This window comes from Hyla sarda, chromosome 11 (assembly GCF_029499605.1).
Source record: "Hyla sarda isolate aHylSar1 chromosome 11, aHylSar1.hap1, whole genome shotgun sequence".
Classification (NCBI taxonomy): domain Eukaryota; kingdom Metazoa; phylum Chordata; class Amphibia; order Anura; family Hylidae; genus Hyla; species Hyla sarda.
This window is the reverse complement of record NC_079199.1, coordinates 102,509,198-102,534,162: the sequence shown is the minus strand read 5'-3', so window position 1 is coordinate 102,534,162 and position 24,965 is coordinate 102,509,198. Positions and strand designations below refer to the sequence as shown.

Here is a 24,965-nt window from a genome sequence, read left to right as displayed (position 1 = left end):
CTCACAGGGGAAAGCGCTAATTTCATTTTGCATTTTCCTATCTGACTTATTATTACGTTGTTATTGTCCACCACATTAGTTTCAGCCTCTGTTTGGTTACATAATGAGCCGAGAAATCATTAACATTCTCCACCATCACCGAGACAGGAAATCATCACAGGTGCTGAAAACAGATCAAAGATATTCATTCAAATCATTATTTCTTAACATTTTTCAAAATGGAAATAGGTCTCAACCTATACTCCTTTTTTTTTTTGTCTAATTAACAGTATTATAAGTCAGACTCCGAACTGTGGGCAACTACAACTCCCAGCATATTTGTCATAAATTAATACATTTAAAATTTTTAAAAGAAATTATTTAATAAATAATGATGAATAAAAATACTCCCTTGTCACATCTGTAATATAAATCTTTTATCCCTTAAGGTGAACGCCGTACATTGCAAAATTGCTGTATTTTGTTAATCCGCCTCCCCAAAAACTGAAAAGAAAATGATCAAAAAGTCACATATCCTCCCCAAAATGGTTAAAATAATAAATAAAAATAAAAAAGATTACAAGAGAAAAACTAAACAGTTATGGATCTTTGAATGTGACAATCATTTATTTTCATTAATTATTTTCTTTTATTTATTTATGTTTTACGCTTTTCTTTATTTGCTACTATAGTCATTTCTTATTTAATGCAATTTATGGCCATTATTGAAGAGAGAATTGTGGGATATAATGATGGCTTCCACACTCTCCACTCTTCTATGTGACCACAAGTCCAGGGTGAAAGTCAATACGACGTCTAGTAGGAAATGAATAAATTGTCTCAATGTATTCCAAGTCACTGTGAGAAGCCCCCGGGAGATGCAGTGGATTTCTCCGGCTTATCGTAATCTCCGTACACTCATTTTGTTTTGGTCTTTACAGGTTTACAGTCACATATTATTTTCGGAGCTACATATTAAATAACCATAAGGTTACATTATAAACAGCACTTCCCTATCCCATTTACATAATATTAGTGCATCTTCAATGTTAGAATAACACATTCGTTTCTTGGAGGTCTCTATGTATATATATATATGTCTGTGTATGATAATCGTATTTACATTTCTAGATGCGGTTTAGTTTTATGCCATTTTATTTACTGCATTGTTTAAAAATAATAGGGGAGATTTATCCAAACCTGGTCAGAGGAAAATCTGACCAGTTACCCATAACAACCAATCAGATCGCTGCTTTCATGCGTCAAAGACCTTTTTGAAAATTAAAGAGGAGATCTAATTGGTTTCTATGTGCAACTGGTTTTCCTCTGCATGGGTTTTGATAAATATCCCCAATATATACATATATATATATATATATATATATATATATATATATATATACAAGCAGCCCAAAAGCACAGCACAAGACAGGTCAAGGATCTTCAAAAAAACTGGGTAGTCTTTATTTTCACCACAACAAGAGCAACATTTCGGCTGCTACTGCCGAAACGTTGCTCTTGTTGTGGGGAAAATAAATACTACCCAGTTTCTTTGAAGATCCTTGACTTGTCTTGTGCTGTGATTTTGTACAAATATCCTGGGCTGGCTGCCTGGGCAACCACGGGCACATAGGTAGAACCCTGGTGCTGTCTCAAATCTTTCCTATATATATATATATATGTATATATATATATATATATATATATATATATACCATTAAGTTCAAACTATATCCCTACTGTGTTGATCGAGATCAGAGCATTTCAAACTTTTCATGGCACACTTTTTATACCCGCATAGTTTGGTGACACACCCCTCGCCCTACCGTCAATTGCATGGATCACGTTGCACATCCGACATTATATTATTATCCAGTATCAACAATAAATATGTGACTACTACCCCCTTGTTCTTCCCCTGGGCCACATCATTTCTCCCTCTTGATCCCCCCATGATATATAATTTCCCCTCTTGTTCCTCCTTTGTGTCTCCTCATTCCCCCCCCCCCCCACTCCATTTCTTTCCCCCCTCGATTTCCCCACGCCACATCATTCCCCCTTGATCCCCCTTGTGGTATATTATTCCCCTCTGTCATCCTCCTCTGTGCCATTAAATCCCCCCCAGTGCCATTTTATTCCCCCCTTGATCTCCCCTGTGCCACTTCATTCCTGCCCCCCCTTAATCCACCCCCCTATTGAAATCCCCCCCCCCCCCGGCCACATCATTTACCCCCCTTGATCCTCCCCTGTGCTATTTCATCCCCCCTTACAGATAAAACTCTAATATGGCCAATAGAAAGACATATAAGAACCAACCACCCATATAACAAAACCATCCTCTACTATCTTCTAATAAAATAATAGAATAATGAGTTTTCATGCCAATAATTAAGTCTATTCTTATATATTGTAATCTGTAGTTTAGTCTCTATCCTGATGAACACTCTCATCCTGAGCAGTGAAGACCAGAGGATCTCATGGGGTCCATAATGAATTCACATGGGAGGATCTGTGTTATAATGTATTCTTCATCCTATCTGATCGCATTCACGCCGACGTCCTTTCATATCACAAACTCATTAGGATTATTCAGTTGTGAATAGATAAGCGTCCTCTCTCAGACCGCAGTCATCCCAACCTCTCTGCCCCGCAAATAATTGTGGTCTCATTACACAGCAGGTCTAAGGGATGTCAGCCATATCCTTTGTAGCAAAGAGCACTAGGGCCACCTGTAATCCTACAAAGAGGGAGGCCGAATATATTACCTAGTAACGCAAATAAGCAGATGAAATAGCAGGCTTGTGTGTTATCCAGACGGAGATGTTTATGTGACTCCATGAGGGCCGTGAATTCTAAACTTGTTAATGGAATAGGGCTGTAAATATTCACTATATACACAGTATCTCACATAAGTAAGTCAACCGCTCACATTCTATACACAAATATATATATATTGTGAGGATTTCTCCCTGGGGATAGCTCTGGGATCGTCCTTGACACCGCCACAGGACACGTTTCCACTTCAATCAGCAGCAAACAACAGTACTTAATGCAAGTCCGGACCCTCGCCAGCTTTATTAGACAGGTTGCAGGATAAATAAAAACATAACACAGGAACAAAACAAATTCCTAGACCGTCCAGTCTCTAACTAAACAATCCACCGTGCCCTGACTATCAACTGGTGGGCTTTTTCCGTCCGGTTAAATTTATGCCTCCTGCAACCTTCTACTCACTGTTCACACACAGCGTTTGCAACCTCTTGCTGTGTGTCTCATCCCCACTTGGGGCCACTCACAGCTCAGGCTGTGTGTATCTCAGCAGGAACAGCCACCCTGCTGTCTTCTGGGGAGAGCCCAGATTATTCTGTTTGACTTCCTTTTAAACACACTTCCCCTCTCTGCTACCTATTAATTAGGCCACAGGTGGAGGTATCTCCAGGGTTATCTAGGGAAATGCACCCTTCCCCTGCCACAGTGTCACAATATATATATATATATATATATATATATACATGTATGTATATATATATATATATATATATATATATATATATATATACACACACACACGCACACAATGGGTATTGTGGTTTTCCGTAGTTATTTACTAATGTGGTGCAGATTTTGGCGCACATGTTTTTCTGACACATGCCGTCATCACTAAAGCCAACGGCAGAAAACTTTGTTCAGATGCTCGTCTGGAAGTTTCTCTACCAGTTCGCAACGTATTTATTTATATAAAAAAATTTAGATTGGCATTATTCCACCTTGCTTGAAGGCAGCACAGATAATCCCAACCATTTTGGACATTTTTCCGACCAATTTATTCTCTGACCAGCTTTTACCTAGTGATTTTTTGAACGCTCAAAACCAATTAATTTTTTCGTTTAGTTTAGTAAATACGTTGGGATGTGTAAAAATTATATAGCCATGTCCCTTTTTCAGGTTTTTAGGGACTTTAGTCGATCTAGTCGGCAAAGTGTGGCAATCTGTCGCATGGTGTCTGAGACATGACGCAGACATGTTGCGACACAATTTGGTCGCAAAAAATGACCAAAACATGTTGGGAAAATGTGAGAAAATTAGGCCCAGTATGAGGCCTGTTCATTCCATTCCATAAATATATATATATATATATGAGTGCACAGCCTGTATAACAGCGTTTGATGATACGTCCCCTCACAGAAAACAGTTTTCTGAAGACTAAGGTCATGGATTACTGGAACCATGTCCTCAGAACATGCCCCCTGCTGTTAATGACGTGCACGGCCCACCCATCGTGATTTGCAGAGCGAGCGTTCACACCCACACATGCATGTCATATATAATGTGAGGGGTGGACCCACTTATGGGATATATTATACACACACGTTTCTCATTAAACACACAGACAGCTTCTTCTTTCACACTGGCTTTTCCCCAAAGCACTGGAACAAAAAATAACAGCCTGGGCTCTTGGGCCACTAACTACACATACCAGCATGCCCTGTCTACCAACTGGTGGCTGACCCCTGCTGGTCAAAACACATACAAAATCCTGCAACCTTTTCTACTCACTGTTCACACACAGCGTTTGTGGCCTCTTGCCGTGAGTTCCTCAGACTCCTTGTCTGTCTCAAACAGGAGAACAAACACTTCACCTGTGTTGCCACAGCTTGTCACAGTCCACTTCACTGATGTGGGTCACTTATGTATACATATGTGGTGACACAGGGGCAAAAGGAATATCTGATCTCTTCGTGATGCCAGGGCACCGTTAGCCTATACACAGTCCCAGGTTAGAGACAGCTTCTCCTGTGCCAGACCAGGCCATGTTTCTCTATAGAGATCTGAATCCATCTGACCAGGCCATGTTTCTCCACAGAGATCTGGACCCATCTGACCAGGCCATGTTTCTCCATAGAGATCTGGATCCATCTGACCAGGACATGTTTCTCCATAGAGATCTGGATCCATCTGACCAGGCCATGTTTCTCTATAGAGATCTGGATCCATCTGACCAGGTCATGTTTCTCTATAGAGATCTGGATCCATCTGACCAGGCCATGTTTCTCTATAGAGATCTGGATCCATCTGACCAGGCCATGTTTCTCTATAGAGATCTGGATTCATCTGACCAGGTCATGATTCTCTATAGAGATCTGGATCCATCTGACCAGGCCATGTTTCTCCACAGAGATTTGGATCCATCTGACCATGACATGTTTCTCTATAGAGATCTGGATCCATCTGACCAGGCCATGTTTCTCCACAGAGATCTGGATCCACCTGGCCAGGCCATGTTTCTCCACAGAGATCTGGATCCTACAGACCAGGTCATGTTTCTCCACAGAGATCTGGATCCATCTGACCAGGCCATGTTTCTCCACAGAGATCTGGATCCATCTGACCAGGCCATGTTTCTCCACAGAGATCTGGATTCTACAGACCAGGTCATGTTTCTCCACAGAGATCTGAATCCATCTTACCAGGCCATGTTTCTCCACAGAGATCTGGATCCATCTGACCAGGCCATGTTTCTCCACAGAGATCTGGATCCATCTGACCAGCCCATGTTTCTCCACAGAGATCTGGATCAATCTCACCAGGACATGTTTTTCTATAGAGATCTGGATCCATCTGACCAGGACATGTTTCTCTATAGAGATCTGGATCCATCTGACCAGGCCATGTTTCTCTATAGAGATCTTGATCCATCTGACCAGGTCATGTTTCTCTATAGAGATCTGGATCCATCTGACCAGGCCATGTTTCTCTATAGAGATCTGGATCCATCTGACCAGGCCATGTTTCTCTATAGAGATCTGGATTCATCTGACCAGGTCATGATTCTCTATAGAGATCTGGATCCATCTGACCAGGCCATGTTTCTCCACAGAGATCTGGATCCATCTGACCAGGCCATGTTTCTGCACAGAGATTTGGATCCATCTGACCATGACATGTTTCTCTATAGAGATCTGGATCCATCTGACCAGGCCATGTTTCTCCACAGAGATCTGGATCCACCTGGCCAGGCCATGTTTCTCCACAGAGATCTGGATCCTACAGACCAGGTCATGTTTCTCCACAGAGATCTGGATCCATCTGACCAGGCCATGTTTCTCCACAGAGATCTGGATCCATCTGACCAGGCCATGTTTCTCCACAGAGATCTGGATTCTACAGACCAGGTCATGTTTCTCCACAGAGATCTGAATCCATCTTACCAGGCCATGTTTCTCCACAGAGATCTGGATCCATCTGACCAGGCCATGTTTCTCCACAGAGATCTGGATCCATCTGACCAGCCCATGTTTCTCCACAGAGATCTGGATCAATCTCACCAGGACATGTTTTTCTATAGAGATCTGGATCCATCTGACCAGGACATGTTTCTCTATAGAGATCTGGATCCATCTGACCAGGCCATGTTTCTCTATAGAGATCTTGATCCATCTGACCAGGCCATGTTTCTCTATAGAGATCTGGAACCATCAGACCAGGCCATGTTTCTCTATAGATATCTGGATCCATCTGACCAGGCCATGTTTCTCCACAGAGATCTGGATCCATCTGACCAGGCCATGTTTCTCTATAGAGATCTGGAACCATCAGACCAGGCCATGTTTCTCTATAGAGATCTGGAACCATCAGACCAGGCCATGTTCCTCTATAGAGATCTGGATCCATCTGACCAGGCCATGTTTCTCTATAGAGATCTGGATCCATCTGACCAGGCCATGTTTCTCTATAGAGATCTGGAACCATCAGACCAGGCCATGTTTCTCTATAGATATCTGGATCCATCTGACCAGGCCATGTTTCTCCACAGAGATCTGGATCCATCTGACCAGGCCATGTTTCTCCACAGAGATCTGGATCCATCTGACCAGGCCATGTTTCTCTATAGAGATCTGGATCCATTTGACCAGGCCATGTTTCTCCACAGAGATCTGGATCCATCTGACCAGGCCATGTTTCTCTATAGAGATCTGGATCCATCTGACCAGGCCATGTTTCTCCACAGAGATCTGGATCCATCTGACCAGGCCATGTTTCTCCACAGAGATCTGGATCCATCTGACCAGGCCATGTTTCTCCACAGAAATCTGGATTCTACAGACCAGGTTATGTTTCTCCACAGAGATCTGGATCTATCTGAGCAGGCCCTGTTTCTCTACAGAGATCTGGATCCATCTGACCAGGCCATGTTTCTCCAGAGATCTGGGTCCATCTGACCAGGCCATGTTTCTCCACAGAGATCTGGATCAATCTCATCAGGACATGTTTTTCTATAGAGATCTGGATCCATCTGACCAGGATATGTTTCTCTATAGAGATCTGGATCCATCTGACTAGGCCATGTTTCTCTATAGAGATCTGAATCCATCTGACCAGGCCATGTTTCTCTATAGAGATCTGGATCCATCTGACCAGGCCATGTTTCTCTATAGAGATCTGAATCCATCTGACCAGAACATGTTTCTCTATAGAGATCTGGATCCATCTGACCAGGCCATGTTTCTCTATAGAGATCTGGATCCATCTGACCAGGACATGTTTCTCTATAGAGATCTGGATCCATCTGACCAGGCCATGTTTCTCTATAGAGATCTGGATCCATCTGACTAGGCCATGTTTCTCTATAGAGATCTGTATCCATCTGACCAGGACATGTTTCTCTATAGAGATCTGGATACATCTGACCAGGCCATGTTTCTCTATAGAGATCTGGATCCATCTGACCAGGTCATGTTTCTCTATAGAGATCTGGATCCATCTGACCAGGCCATGTTTCTCTATAGAGATCTGGATCCATCTGACCAGGCCATGTTTCTTCACAGAGATCTGGATCCATCTGACCAGGTCATGTTTCTCTATAGAGATCTGGATCCATCTGACCAGGACATGTTTCTCTATAGAGATCTGGATCCATCTGACCAGACCATGTTTCTCTATAGAGATCTGGATCCATCTGACCAGGCCATGTTTCTTCACAGAGATCTGGATCCATCTGACCAGGCCATGTTTCTCTATAGAGATCTGGATCCATCTGACCAGGACATGTTTCTCTATAGAGATCTGGATCCATCTGACCAGGACATGTTTCTCTATAGAGATCTGGATCCATCTGACAAGGCCATGTTTCTCTATAGAGATCTGGATCCATCTGACCAGGACATGTTTCTCTATAGAGATCTGGACCCATCTGACCAGGACATGTTTCTCTACAGAAAACTGGATTTATCTGACCCATATTTCTCGGGATGACCCTAGTTAGCCACAAGGGTTTAGCAGGACTTAGGACCTGCTTGCAATAAATCAAGGTTGGATTGTTCAAAAAGTGCTGCATTTGTTTCTCTCCTCTGCAATGGATGACCGCTTGCACGGACTGATATGTGCACCGTGTTTGTCCACCTGCAACCCAATGTGAGTCTGATTGGGAACCGCTCTGTCCACCCAGTGTGTATGGATCTAAGCTGTGTCGGCAGACCTTCCCACTTCATTTAATAATCATTTTTCCGTGGATCATTCTAAAGTTAAAACTCTTATTGCCGCTGTTTATTACTTTGTGCCTTGTAGTTTAGATAAGTTTTGCAGAAATCGTTAGAACAATTTTCTACAATTAAGACAAGGAAAGAAAATTCTTTCTATTGTGGCAGACGCATGCATTGTGTGCCGATCGGGGGTGACCAGATAGACTGGTTTTATTTACCTCCTGAACGAAACAAAAAAATGACTCTGACGCCCTTGAATGTTAGTTCGGGCCGCGGTATTCATGTTTCAATATGTGTAACAAAAGGTGTGATTTGTTTCCTCATTATTCCGCTAGAAGTCATCAAAGGTGCGTGAAGAATTTTACCTTTCAGGCTCCTGTGAAAGAAACAAATTAACAGTGTCAGACATTAAAGGAGGTCAGGACTTATTACCAGACATTGAATCATTCTGGCAGAACAAAATATGAGCATGTCGCTAAGCCTGGACCTATTGTTATCACAGCGCTCATACAGTGTTACCGTATATACTCGAGTATAAGCCGACCCGAATATAAGCCGAGGCCCCTAATTTCACCCCAAGAACCCAGGAAAAGTTATTGACTTGACTATAAGCCTAGAGTGGGAAATACCCCCTGTCATCATCCAGACCCCCATCATTAACACCCTCATCATCATCATCCCCCTGTCATCATCCCCGCTTCATCATCACCACCTGTCATCACCCTCCTTCATCATTACCCTGTCATCATCCCCCCCTTCATCATCCCCCTTCATCATCACCGCCAGTCATCATCCCCCTGTCATCATCCCACACCTCCCCTTCATCATCACCGCCTGTCAATGACAGTGGTCTTCAACCTGCGGACCTCCAGATGTTTCAAAACTACAACTCCCAGCATGCCCAGACAGCCATCGGCTGTCCGGGCATGCTGGGAGTTGTAGTTTTGAAACATCTGGAGGTCCACAGGTTGAAGACCACTGTGGCCTTCGTCATCATCCAGACCCCCCACCCCCTTTAGTTTTGTACTCACCTCCCCTTGGCAGGAAGGAAGGGTGAGCTGGTCCAGGCCATCTGTGCTGCAGGGACCGTCTGGTGGGGAGGGATAGTCGTTCCGGGCTGTCCATCTTCACCTGGGGGGCCTCTTCTCCGTGCTTCGGGCCCGGAATAGTGACGTTGCCTTGACGATGACGCACAGGGACGTTGCGCATGAACGTCCCTGTGCGTCGTCGTCAAGGCAACGTCACTATTCCGGGGCTGAAGCGGAGAAGAGGCCCCCCCGGCTGAAGATGGACAGCCCGGAACGACTATCCCTCCCCACCGGACGGTCCCTGCAGCACAGAGTGCCCGGACCAGCTCACCCTTCCTTCCCGCCGAGGGGAGGTGAGTACAAAACTAAAGGGGTTGGGGGGAGGGGTGGTGGTCTGGATGATGAAGAAGGCCGCAGTGGTCTTCAACCTGCGGACCTCCAGATGTTTCAAAACTACAACTCCCAGCATGCCCGGACAGCCATCAATGCTCAGACCATACACCCCACATTGCATCAGAACCATATCCTGTGGTCTGATGAAACCAAGATAAACTTATTTGGTTCAGATGGTGTCAAGCGTGTGTGTTTGTTTAACAGTAAATACGGATGTCAGCTAAGTGAATAGATGTAGTTTACTTAAGTTAAAAAGCTAAAAAAACAAGATACAAATTTTGGCCAAATCCACTGCCTTTGGAAGGTCCAGCCAACTCTCCAAGGTATATGTTGGTGGACAGAAGTATTGGGCTTGTTGGATGAACATTTGGCCGTGAAGATGTGTGACCGCCTTAAGATCTGTGTCGGCTGATCCCAGCGATTTTCAATGGGGCCGCTCTGACCATCTAATGTGTATTGTAGCGTCCAGACTGTACCCCTTTGGCAGATGTTGAGGAGATAACAAATGGACATGGTGGATTTGAACTATCCAGCTGGTGTCCAAATTGGAAAACACCTTGGTATTGTTATTGGGGGGCAAGGGGCCTAGGTTGTATCGGCCTGTCTTCTTCTCATGTCTTCATCTCATGTCTTCATCTCATGTTTTCATCTCACGTCTTCTTCTCATGTCTTCATCTCATGTCTTCATCTCATGTTTTCATCTCACGTCTTCTTCTCATGTATTCATCTCATGTCTTCAGCTCATGTCTTCTTCTCATATCTCCATCTCATGTCTTTTTCTCAAGTCTTCATCTCTGGCTTTTCCTCATGTCTTAATCTCATGTTTTCAGCTCATGTATTCTTCTCATGTCTACATCTCATGTCTACATCTCATGCCTTCTCATGTCTACCTCTCATGTCTTATTCTCCTCATGTCTACATCTCATTTCTTCTTCTCATGTCTTTGTCTCTGGATTTTTCTCATGTCTTAATCTCATGTCTTCAGCTCATTACTTCTCATGTCTTCAGCTCATGTCTTCAGCTCATTACTTCTCATGTCTTCACCTCATGTCTTCTGCTCATGTCTTCTTCTCATGTCTTCTTCTCGTGTCTTCTTCTCATGTCTTCAGCTCATGTCTTCTTCTCATCTCTTCTTCTCATGTCTTCAGCTCATGTCTTCAGCTCATGTCTTCTTCTCATATCTTCAGCTCATGTCTTCAGCTCATGTCTTCTTCTCATGTCTTCAGCTCATGTCTTCAGCTCATGTCTTCTCACGTCTTCAGCTCATGTCTTCATCTCATGTCTTCATCTCATGTCTTCTCACGTCTTCAGCTCATGTCTTCAGCTCATGTCTTCTTCTCATGTCTTCAGCTCATGTCTTCTTCTCATGTCTTCTTCTCATGTCTTCAGCACATGTCTTCTTCTCATGTCTTCTCATGTCTTCAGCTCATGTCTTCTTCTCATGTCTTCTTCTCATGTCTTCAGCTCATGTCTTCTTCTCATGTCTTCTTCTCATGTCTTCTCATGTCTTCAGCTCATGTCTTCATCTCATGTCTTCTTCCCACGTCTTCAGCTCATGTCTTCAGCTTATGTCTTCATCTCATGTCTTCTTCTCATGTCTTCAGCTCATGTCTTCTCACGTCTTCAGCTCATGTCTTCAGATCATCCATCATCATCTACACAGATATCAGAGAGTTCACATAAACCCGAGTTACCTCCTGAATAAAGGGATCATCCAGGTCAGGAAACAAAGATTCGATCGCTTCCATCTTACTCTTTATGACATCAAAATATAAACACAAGGAACTAAGAAGAAAGAACTCTCCTAACAAAAAAAGTGCTCACATGTGGCTTCAGACGTGACCTTTCCGAACTCGGCATGCAATGAAAAGCCAGGCAGCTCAATTACCTGGAAATGACAGCTGGAAATCCTTATTTCTGTATATACTGTTCTGTAGAATAGCCCCCCCGACAGATTGCTTTTCAGCGATTTCTAGTTTTCTCATACTGCATCACTAAGCATAGAAATGCAATGGGGACATGAGTGGAAAAGAACAAAGACGGCAAAAGGCAACCATAGAGCCTCCAGCTGTTGCAAAATTACAACTCCCAGCATACCCATTGAGCATATTCCCACCTTTTATATCCACCTCTAAATGTCTAGAGGATAATGACACTTATCACCATCCTTCTGTTTTATTTACTCTTCCCATTCCTCAAAAAGGAGATGCTTCTATGTCTTCAGTCTTACAACATACAGAAGCACTGATATCCACAGTGGCCACCAATGCAGTCAGTAGGGGGAACCAAGGCCGGACTGGGACCGAAAAAAAGGCCCAGGCATATTGGACTAAGCAGCCAATTTCGGTCATGGATGTGGCCATGTGAATGTGGAGCCGCAAAGGGGAGCGGCCAAATGTCAATTATAGTTGGGTATGATATGGTACATAAGAGGAAAAAAATATATCTATATATATATACTGTATATAAAACTCAACGTGTGTGTGTATGTATGTGTGTATGTATGTATATATGTGTGTATGTTCCACAAAAACTTTCAAACTGCTAAAGATATTAACATGAAACTTGGCACACATGTTACTTATATGTCAACAACAAACATAGGATAGGTGATTTAACCCTTACTCACCCCCATTTGCCAGGGGCGGGGCTTATGTTTAAAGTCCCATGCAAGTCAATGGGAAATACATGTTACAGCATAACTTTCAAACGGCTGGAGATATTTCGATAATACTTGGTCACATGTTACTGATATGTCCACTTAAAATATAGGATAGTTAATTTAACCCTTAACTACCCCCATTTGTGAGTGTCGGGGTTTTTGTTTAAAGTCCCATGAAAATCAATGGGAAATGTATGTTCTCACATAACTTCTGTATGGCTGGAGATATTTCAATACCTGGTGCACATATTACGGGTCGGGATAGGAGGTCGAGTTAGGAGTTCAGGATTTGAGGAGGGGATTTGATAATGGGATGGGAGGTCGGGATATGATGACGGGATAGGAGGTCAGGATAGGAGGTCGGGAGAGGAGGTCGAGATAGGAGGACGGCATAGGAGGATGGTAATGGAGGTCGGGATAGGATGTCGAGCTAGGAGGTCCGCATAGGAGGTCGGGATTGGAGGTCGAGATAGGAGGCCGGGATATGAGGTCGGGATATGAGGACGGGATAGGAGGTCAAGATAGGAGGACGGGATAGAAGGTCGGGATAGGAGGTCGAGATAGGAGGAGGGGATAGGAGGATGGGATAGGAGGTCGAGTTAGGAGGTCAGGATATGAGGACGAGATAGGAGGACGGGATAGGAGGTCGGGATAGGAGGACGGGATAGGAGGTCGAGATAGGAGGTCGGAATAGGAGGTCGAGTTAGGAGGACGGGATAAGAGGAGGGGATAGGAGGTGGAGATAGGAGGTCGGGATAGGAGATCAGGATAGGAGGTCGAGATAGGAGGAGGAGATAGGAGGATGGGATAGGAGGGTGGGATAGGAGGTCGAGTTAGGAGGTCAGGATATGAGGGGGAGATAGGAGGTGGAGATAGGCGGACGGGATAGGAGGACGGGATAGGAGGTCGGGATAGGAGGACAGGATAGGAGGTTGAGATAGGAGGTCGGGGTAGGAGGACGGGATATGGGGTTGGGATATGACAACAAGATATGGGGATTGGATATGAAGTCAAAAGCTTCCTCCTCTGTTGATTTTCCTCCCCAACAAGGATGAGGAAGGAAAAACCGGGCAACGTTGGGTACTCAGCTAGTATATGTATATATATATATATATATATATATATAAACATTAACATAGCAGAGGTAAGACAATATCCCATGATAAACACATGTACCTCTAAATAAATCATATACTTACCAAATAACACCGGTATATAATGAGGAATATTATCACCATACATATTGCCATAATACCATTACTAACCAAATCCTGTATACTGAGACCAATATTACCAACAATTCCAGTATACAAAAATAAATATTATCATCATATTGTTACTGACCAAATCCTGTATACTGAGACCAATATTACCAATAATACCAGTATGCAAGGAGAAATTTATCACCATACATATTACCATCAAACTGTACTGACCAAATCCTGTATACTGAGACCAATATTAACAATAATACCAGTATACAAGGAGGAATATTATCACGATACATATTACCATCAAACTGTACTGACCAAATCCTGTATACTGAGACCAATATTACCAATAATGCCAGTATACAAGGAGGAATATTATCACCATACATATTACCATCATACTGTTACTGATCAAATCCTGTATACTGAGACCAATATTTCTAATCCTACCAGTATACATGGAGGAAATATTATCACCATACATTTTACCATCATACTGTTACTGATCAAATCCTTTATACTGAGACCAATATTACCAATAATACCAGTATACAAGGAGAAATAGTGACCATATAGTGGTAGATATCAGCTGTACACTCCTCTGCAGACTATATAAGTGATTACATAAAGTACAGTTACATCCAGTGACTCACAGGTGACATCTTCTCTAATTGGAAAAGGTTATTTTCCTTTTTCTTCTCCATCAGGCCCAGTCCGTCATGACGATTTCTTCCAGCCACAACTCTTCTTCACAGAACCTACCAGACAAACATTTTAGGCTCTGTGCTTTTCCTTCACCTGTAGCGCCCCAAAGAGAAATAATAACCCCCTTGCTGTCTCACACAGAATAGTGGGTAGATAAGGGGGTTGGGAAGGCGTAGGTCCCTTTACTTGGCTTTCCCCATTATGCAGGTGCCCAGAGTAAGTAGGTGCCACTTGTAGGAAGGTCCCCCTGTAGATAGTTACTCCCTGTTGGCAGTAGAAGCCCTCTATAAGTAGGGGTTACTCTCTCAGATCCGAAAAATCTTGTAGACAGCTCCAATTCCAAGTTGAAGACTATTCCTACCAGTGTGGGAGCCTAATTACAGATGAGGGCACATTGTCGGGGCCTATCTACAGATGTTGGCACAGCGGGGTTGGGGCCTAGTTATAGATGAAGGCACATTGTGGGGCCTATCTACAGAGGGGACACAGTGCGAGGACTAGTTAGAGATGAGGGCACAGTGTGGGAGACTGCTATATATGGGGGCACATTGTGGGGGCCTAATTACAGATAGGACACAGTGGAAGCTTAATTATAGATGGTCCACAGTGGGGGTTGGGGGGTAATTACAGATGAAGGCACATTGTGGTGGTCTACCTACAGATGAGGGCACAGTGTGGAGGCCTACCTACAAATGTTGGCACAGCAGGGGGGGGGGGGGAGTCAATAACAGATGAAGACACTGTTTTGGGGCCTACCAACATATGGGAGCACATTGTAAGGGCCTAATTAAAGACAGGACACAGTGGAAGCCTAATTATAGATGGGGCCCAGTGGGGAGGAGGGCACATTGTGAGGGTTTACCTACAGATGAGGTAACAGTGAGGGATGAGTTTTTACAGATGGGGTACAGTGGGCCTGCCATATTACAGATAAGGACACATTGTGGGGGCCAACAAACAGATAGCGGCACATTGTGGGGGCCTTATTACAGATGGGGCCAGTGGGAGCCTTGCGGATGGGCTTGAGGATGGCTTGGTGAGCAAGCCGAAATGTCGCCATGTTCTTTTGAATAAAGACATCACTTTTTGCACAATTTTCCGGAGTTGCTGCTGTTCCCTTTGTTCCAGTATCTACAGAAAAGTCTTTAACCAAGACTATTTACAGACGGCATCCGAGCACTTTATCATTTTGGAAGTGCTGTTCTCCTTTGTGCTTTTGCTGGGGAATCTATCTATTTGGGGCCTATCTACGGGGGGAATATACCTACTTGGGGGCAATCTACAGGGGAAAAAAACTACCTACTGGGGCCTATCTACAGATTGAGACTACCTACTGGGGGCTATCTACAGGGAAGAACCTTATACTGGGAGCCTATATAAGGGAGCAAACTACTTTCTGACGGCACATATGAATTGGGTAAACTACCTGCTGGGACTTTATACTGGGAAAACTACATATCTAGTGAGGTAAACTATATACTGGGAGAACATGTCTATTTGCTGGAGAAATCTACCTACCTATTGGGGAAACCCTACCCTTCCCCCCCCCAACCTACTTACCTACCTACTTTACTGCAAGGGACACCTAGAGGCCTAGGTAGTTATGTAGCCAGGTATGTAGGTAGGTAGTTAAATCCAATAGATAAAGAAGCGGCACTCTGAGTTAGTGGGAAAGCAGCTAAGTTAGCTTTCATGCTGACTTGGAGTGCCACTTATTTATCTATTGGATATGCTGAATATGGGGTATTGAGTCCTGCCTTCAGTTGCTTCTGCACCCATTTGGACTAGGAGTCCTCTGCACAGTGTTAATTCTGTTCTACAAGCTATATACAGTAGATAGGTAGTTAGGTAGCCAGGTATAAAGGTATAATAAACACCTCACCTCCTGTCCAACAGATTGATCAGCAGAACAGCCCGGCCGTGTCTTTGGTTATCCACAGTGTAAGTGCCAATTATCGGTGAAATCATCGCGCTTGCACTGCGTTGGGGCAGAGGTCACAGTATCCTTTCAGTGTTTGCTCGTCTGGGGTTCTGGGACAAGTGACCTGGATTTCCTATCAGCAAGCAAGGCTGAGCCAGGCCTGGGGCTATGGGGGCCAGACCTGGGGCTTCAGCCCACATAGCTCCCCCCCACTAGTGACACCACTGGTTAATCCTATGTGTATTATGTGTACATTGGATAAAGCAAAGACTTTTATCAGTGCTCAGAAATTTTAGCACTGCTCCCATTGACAGCCCCCTGTAAAAGCTCACGTCTGTTGAATTGGCAGGGGAGTTGCTAATTTTATTTTTAGTCAAGAACATTATGGTAAAGACGGAGCTTTTGCTTTGTATTCAGACACTTTCGCAGATTGATGTGAAAATAGATTGTAATTGTACAGTCCCGCAATGACACATTTGGGTGATTTGCACGGTACAGCCTGTTTTTCTGTAACAAGGGTCTTAGATTAATATCCTAAACTGAATATGTGCTGATTTTCGGCTTTCAAACTGTGGAAAAAGTGGTCATTGTGAATTAAAGCTGGGATCGGCGGCTTACAGAATCCTTGGCTGTTGAGACAGCTTAGTGCGGCGATTATTCCTTTTATTGACATGGCTCTCGTGAAAGTTGAAAATATTAGTGTAATTTGAGGATACGTCATTTAATGTGGACAAAATACATATCTGCAAAGATATTTGCAACATCAGGATTCTACCATGTCCCATATGTATGACCCCTCCCACATTTAATGAACCAGCCATCGATTCAATAAGTCCCCTGTATGACAGCCACCCCACCCATGAATGATCTCAGGAAGCTTTACTGTTGGCATGATACAAGATTTAGGTAGTGACCCCTTTTCTTCTCTGGACAGTCATTCTTCCAGATGTCTCAAACAGTCTGAAGACCTAACCAGAGAAAATAACTCTACCCCTGTTGATGAAATAAGAAGATGAAGCTACCCCAGCCTCCAATAACTCCAATTTTTTTCTGGTTATCACCTCTCTTATCAAACACAACCCATTATTGCCATCTCTATTCCAGTACAGCCTCCAAGGGGATGATACAAGACCTTTTGTTCTGGTTATCACCTCTCTTATAAATCACAATCCATCACTGCCATCTGTTATCAATCACAATCTGTTAGGCTACAAAATGCAAGTGGCTCCATTACAAACAGACGTTGAGGGCTCTTTTTTTTTTCCACTTTGACTGCCCTTAAAGGGGTACTCCCACCCTAGACATCTTATCCCCTATCCAAAGTATAGGGGATAAGATGTCTGATCGCGGGGGTCCCTCCTGTTTCTTGTCCGGAAGCGCTGGAGGGTCTGGGTCGCGACCACGGGAAAGAAAGTCTGTGACGTCAGGACTCCGCCCCCGTGTGACGTCACGCCCCGTCCCCTCAATGCGAGTCTATGGGAGGGGGCGTGACGGCCGTCATGCCCCCTCCCATAGACTAGCATTGATGGGACGGGGTGTGACGTCACACGGGGGCGGAGTCCTGACATCACGGACTTCCTTTCCCATGGTCGCGACCCAGACCCTCCAGCGCTTCCAGACAAGAAACAGGTGGGTGCCGCATGCAACATTGTGGGGTCCCCAGCTGCGGGACCCCAGCGATCAGACATCTTATCCCCTATCCTTTGGATAGGGGATAAGATGTCTAGGGTGGGAGTACCCCTTTAATGTCCATTATTGTAGCGGAGCCTAACAGGAGTCATAACGGGCAAAGAGGATCCCATTCAGTTGAATGGGATTCCTTTAACGTCTGTTATAACTCCCCTTATTGCTGCCGAAGATAGCGGGAGAAAAAGATGTTGCATGCACAAATTTTTCTCCCGCTATCTTCTAACGACCATCACACTGACGGGCACAAACGTCAGTGTGAAAGGGGCCTTACCGTTATCTCCATTTCTGGTCAGACTCAATTGACTCCAAGAGAACAAATACAAGAACTTTTCTTCTGGTTACCACCTCTCTTTTGAATCACAATCTGTTACTGCCATCGCTAATCCTGTACAGACGTCAATGAAGCCAAAAGGATGAATACAAGAACTTTTCTTCTGGTTACCACCTCTCTTTTGAATCACAATCCGTTACTGCCATCTCTATTCCTGTACAGCCTCCAATGACCCCAGTAGGACGAATACAAGAACCTTCTTCTGGTTATCACCTCTCTTATCAATCACAATATGTTACTGCCATCTCTATTCCTGTACAGCCTCCAATGACCCCAATAGGACGAATACAAGAACCTTCTTCTGGTTATCATCTCTCTTATCAATCCCAATATGTTACTGCCATCTCTATTCCAGTACAGCCTCCAATAACCCCAATAGGACGAATACAAGAACTTTCTTCTGGTTATCATCTCTCTTATCAATCACAATATGGTACTGCCATCTCTATTCCAGTACAGCCTCCAATGACCCCAATAGGACGAATACAAGAACTTTCTTCTGGTTATCATCTCTCTTATCAATCCCAATCAGTTACTTCCATCTCTATTCCAGTACAGCCTCCAATTACCCCAATAGGACGAATACAAGAACTTTCTTCTGGTTATCATCTCTCTTAACAATCCCAATCCGTTACTGCCATCTCTATTCCTGTACAGCCTCCAATTACCCCAATAGGACGAATACAAGAACTTTTCTTCTGGTTACCACCTCTCTTTTGAATCACAATCCGTTACTGCCATCTCTATTCCTGTACAGACGTCAATGAAGCCAAAAGGATGAATACAAGAACTTTCTTCTGGTTATCATCTCTCTTATCAATCCCAATCAGTTACTTCCATCTCTATTCCAGTACAGCCTCCAATTACCCCAATAGGACAAATACAAGAACTTTCTTCTGGTTATCATCTCTCTTATCGATCACAATATGTTACTGCCATCTCTATTCCAGTACAGCCTCCAATTACCCCAATAGGACGAATACAAGAACTTTCTTCTGGTTATCATCTCTCTTATCGATCACAATATGTTACTGCCATCTCTATTCTTGTACAGCCTCCAATGACCCCACTTGGTTGAACAATATCTTTTCTTCTAACTATCACCTCGTGGCATGATACATGAACTGTTCTTGCACTTTCCGGTAAGTATTCGTCATGTACAGTTAATATGGATAAATCGTTAGTTGGTGTATTTCCTTTTTCTAGGGATGGTGATAGTTGTAGCGTGGTTTGGTCCATGTATTCTATCATATATTTACGACCTATTTCTTCTTGTAATCTATCGATCGTGCTTCTGATTTCTATCATCTGCACTTTGGTTTGGATTGGTGTGGCTGGTAAGCCAGCTTTTAATATAAGGGAGTCCAAATAGGAGGGATCCTCTAGGTCAATGGGATCGGTTCCATTTTTTCTGAACCTGAGTATCCCATGTTGGATGTGCTTGATATGCCACTGGTGGTTTTCTTTTTGTTTATGTTTATATTCTTCTGATCCAATGGTTCCTTTGGTTTATCTTGTGTCCAGTTGGGTTTTCTCTTGGTGTTGTAGTACATCCTAGAATTGAAGGTCCTTCTTCGTTGTTATTGGTTTTCCCGGATTGTCTTGATGGTCCCTGGGGTTTCCAATGGGGATTTTTGTGGGAACTATAAACTCCTGCTGTCTTCGATCTCTTCTGAGATTCAGGGTGTAGCTCCTTGACATTCAGGGTGTAGCTCCTCTCAGAGTGCTTTCTGATTGCATTTATAGGATTAGATATTTCGTTGTCATTTATATGCACTTCTATATCATTACATGTGGATTTGTTTTTATTCCATGTTCTATATATACCTTCCTGTTTGTCATCTCTATCTCTTTTGAGTTTCTGGACTTTTTTTGTTATTATTTCCCTTACTTATCTTACTTATTCTACTAGATACACCTTTATCATATTTACCATATTCTCTACAGTGAGAAAAATCATTTAGTTTAATTATTGTGTGTTCAATTAGCACGTAATAAGATTCTTTTTTTACAAACATGTAACATTACTTGTGAGAATTCAGTCAGGACTTCGTCCCATTCAAGTACATATTCAGGGCTGCCAGAGGACCTTATGAGAGTGCATGCGCTTAAAGGGGTATTTCCCAGGCAAAAACATTTAATCCCCTATCCAAAGGATAGGGGATAAGATGTCTGATCGCGGGGGGCCCGCTGCTGAGACCCCCCGCGATCTCCCTGCAGCACCTGCATTCTATGCGGGTGCTGAATCTCCAGTTTCGGAAACCTCTGAGTTTCCGGGACTGGGGACGTGACGTTATGCCACGCCCCCTCCATTCATGTCTATGGGAGGCCGTCACGCCCCCTCCCATAGACTTGCATAGCGGGGGCGGGGGGTGACGTCCCACTGGGGCAGAGTCGTGACGTCACGATACTCCGGCCCCATGGTCGCCACCCTTTAACCCCTTAATTTGCCTTTCCTGCTCTATTGTTAGCTTTTATAGAGCGATCCCATAGTGTAGAAGGAAATAGTGATATATGTGTATAGCTCAGTGGATCTTTGTCCAGCAGTATTATCCCACATTCAAAAGCTTAGAATAAAAATGAATAAGTCGATGCAGCAATACTTAGTAAGGATTTACTTGTATGTGTCATTACCATAGCGGAGCCCGTACTCTCATTGTAAAGACTTTGGTGTAGAACACAATGGGGTAGATTTATCAAAACCTGAGCTGAGGAAAAATTGAACAAAGCAATCTGATTGGTTGCTATGGGCAACTGGGCAGATTTTCTCTGCACAGGTTTTGATAAATCTCCTCCAATGTTCTGAACATTTGATGCTCAGTCAGGTATAACACCTTGTGAATGGAACATGAGGAGGTCGGAGCAAATGTTTTCTCACATGGAGGCGACTCATCGTTGTCCCTAGATGATCTGTTTCATTAAAGGATAGGGAATAAGATGTCTGATTGCGGGGGTTGCTGTCACGCCCCCTCCCATAGACTTGCATTGAGCTGGCGGAGAGTGACGTCACACAGGGGTGTGGTCGTCACGCTGCACACTCGGAGCCTCCAGCGCTGCGGAGAGCTCACAAAGGTGGGTGCTGAATGACAGATTGCAGGGGTCCCCATCGGCGGGACCCCCGCAATCAGACATCTTATTCCCTATCCTTTGGAAAAGGGATAAGATGTATTAGGGCCGGAGTACCCCTTTAAGCACAATTTTTTTGTCTAGACATCATTTATGCAAGTGTGGTGACCCACCGGGTGAATGGCGGGACCACGGGTGTGCCAGTGTAGGTTGGTGGGATCAGATGTTATTAACCCCGGGGGTCGGATGGTATTAACCCCTATGTGTTCATGACGCCAGTGTGGTTTTCGGGTTCCCGGAACACCACACGCCCGGATTCTCTGCTATCCCACGGGCTAGTAGTGAATAATGGGTCAACAACCAGTTGAGGGTAAACGGAGGCTTCACTGAATAGAAGACAGGTGTAATTATCTTCACAGCTATGGCCAGAATTCCCAGAGAGGTGGCCAGGACCCAGAGGACCTCGCAGCTTAGTGGACCAATACTTGTAATAAACTTGACTTGTAATTGGATTTGACTCGACTATTGGCAGGACTTGACTTGACTAGATGTAGCTACAGCAGACATAGACTTGAGACTTACTGGAGAGACTTGTAGCTTTTGGGGTACTCCAGATGCTGATCACTCGACTCTAGGGCCTCTGGTGCTTGCTGCCTCAGCAAAGACTTGATGGTAGCTAAGAGAGCTTATCTCAAAGAGACTGAATTGTAATGGACACCCCTTTTTATATTGGGGGGCTGGGGCCGTCACGCCCCCTCCCATAGACTTGCATAGCGGGGGTGACGTCACTGGGGGGCGGAGTCGTGACGTCACGATACTACAGCCCCGTGGTCGCCACCCGGCTGTTTGGGAGTTGGCACCGCGGCGTGCAGCTCAAACAGGTGGGTGGCGAACACAAGATTGTGGGGTCCCCAGCAGCGGGACCCCCGTGGTGAGACATCTTATCCCCTTTCCTTTGGATAAGGGATAAGATATCTCAGGGACGGAGTACCCCTTTAAGTTCACAGCAAATTTTCATTTTTCCTCCTCATAACTCCTCATATAAGAGCCATAACTCATTTTTTTTCCATCCTTAAACCCATATGAGGCCTGTTGGTTATTTTTGCAGGACCTATTGGACTTTGTAAAGACACCTTTCATTTTACCATAATATGTATGGTGTAAAAATAAAATTATTATTAGTGGGGGGTTTAAAAGAATTTAAAAGGAAACTGCAATTTTGCAACTATTGGGGGGGGGGGTAGTTTTTACAAAGCACACTTTATATTAAAACTGACATGTTCTTTTTATTCTGTGGGTCAATAAGATTAAAACTATTCCCCTGGTTAACATGTTTTACTATTATTGTGCTGAACAAGAAGATCGATCATCCTGAAATACGAAGGAGGGTATTAAAGGGGTAATCCGGTGAAAACCTTTTTCTTTTAAATCAACTGGTGGCAGAAAGTTAAACATATTTGTAAATTACTTCTATTAAAAAATCTTAATCCTTCCAGTACTTATTAGCTGCTGAATGCTACAGAGGAAATTCCTTTCTTTTTGGAACACTGATGACATCAAAAGCACAGTGCTCTCTGCTGACATCTCTGTCCATTTTAGCAACCATGCATAGCAGATGTATGCTAAGGGCAGCATGGTGGCTCAGTGGTTAGCACTGTTGCCTTGCAGTGCTGGGGACTTGGGTTCAAATCCCACTAAGGACAACAATAAATAAAGCGTTATTATTATTATTAGTATTTCGGTTGAAATACCATGTCCTGGCTCATGCCCATGCCATGCCCCACTACCCCCCCCCCATGTTCACAGTGACATAGAAAATACTGTACTATGACATCACTGTGTGTAATATCCCTGTACTGTGACATCACTGTGTATTATCTCTGTACTGTGACATCACTGTGTACATAATACACAGTGACATCACAGTATAGGGATAATACACAGTGATGTCACAGTACGGGGATAATACACACAGTGATGTCACAGTACAGGGATAATACACACAGTGATGTCACAGTACAGGGATAATACACAGTGATGTTGCAGTACAGGGATAATACACACAGTGATGTCACAGTACAGGGATAATACACACAGTGATGTCACAGTACAGGGATAATACACACAGTGATGTCACAGTACAGGGATAATACACAGTGATGTCACAGTACAGGGATAATACACAGTGATGTCACAGTACAGGGATAATACACGCAGTGATGTCACAGTACAGGGATAATACATAGTGATGTCACAGTACAGGGATAATACACAGTGATGTCACAGTACAGGGATAATATACAGTGATGTCACAGTACAGGGATAATACACAGTGATGTCACAGTACAGGGATAATACACAGTGATGTCACAGTACAGGGATAATACACAGTGATGTCACAGTACAGGGATAATACACAGTGATGTCACAGTACAGGGATAATACACAGTGATGTCACAGTACAAAGATAATACACACAGTGATGTCACAGTACAGGGATAATACACAGTGATGTCACAGTACAAAGATAATACACACAGTGATGTCACAGTACAGGGATAATATACAAAGTGATGTCACAGTACAGGGATAATACACAGTGATGTCACAGTACAGGGATAATACACACAGTGATGTCACAGTACAGGGATAATACACACAGTGATGTCACAGTACAGGGATAATACACAGTGATGTCACAGTTCAGGGATAATACACACAGTGATGTCACAGTACAGGGATAATATACAGTGATGTCACAGTACAGGGATAATATACACAGTGATGTTACAGTACAGGGATAATATACACAGTGATGTCACAGTACAGGGCTAATATACACAGTGATGTCACAGTACAGGGATAATATACACAGTGATGTCACAGTACAGGGATAATATACACAGTGATGTCACAGTACAGGGATAATACACAGTGATGTCACAGTACAGGGATAATACACACAGTGATGTCACAGTACAGGGATAATACACAGTGATGTCACAGTACAGGGATAATACACAGTGATGTCACAGTACAGGGATAATATACACAGTGATGTTACAGTACAGGGATAATACATACAGTGATGTCACAGTACAGGGATAATACACAGTGATGTCACAGTACAGGGATAATACACAGTGATGTCACAGTACAGGGATAATACACACAGTGATGTCACAGTACAGGATAATACACAGTGATGTCACAGTACAGGGATAATACACACAGTGATGTCACAGTACAGGGATAATACACAGTGATGTCACAGTACAGGGATAATACACACAGTGATGTCACAGTACAGGGATAATACACAGTGATGTCACAGTACAGGGATAATACACAGTGATGTCACAGTACAGGGATAATATACACAGTGATGTTACAGTACAGGGATAATACACACAGTGATGTCACAGTACAGGGATAATATACACAGTGATGTCACAGTACAGGGATAATACACAGTGATGTCACAGTACAGGGATAATATA

The 24,965-nt window shown here is 43.7% G+C and overlaps 1 protein-coding gene across 1 annotated transcript in view; it reads left to right on the top strand.

Moving 5' to 3' along the window:
- Positions 1 to 24,965, top strand: part of LOC130295768 (protein-L-isoaspartate(D-aspartate) O-methyltransferase-like) — a 134,896-nt gene that overhangs the window by 14,358 nt on the left and 95,573 nt on the right. The gene's annotated exons all lie outside the window — the stretch shown is intronic.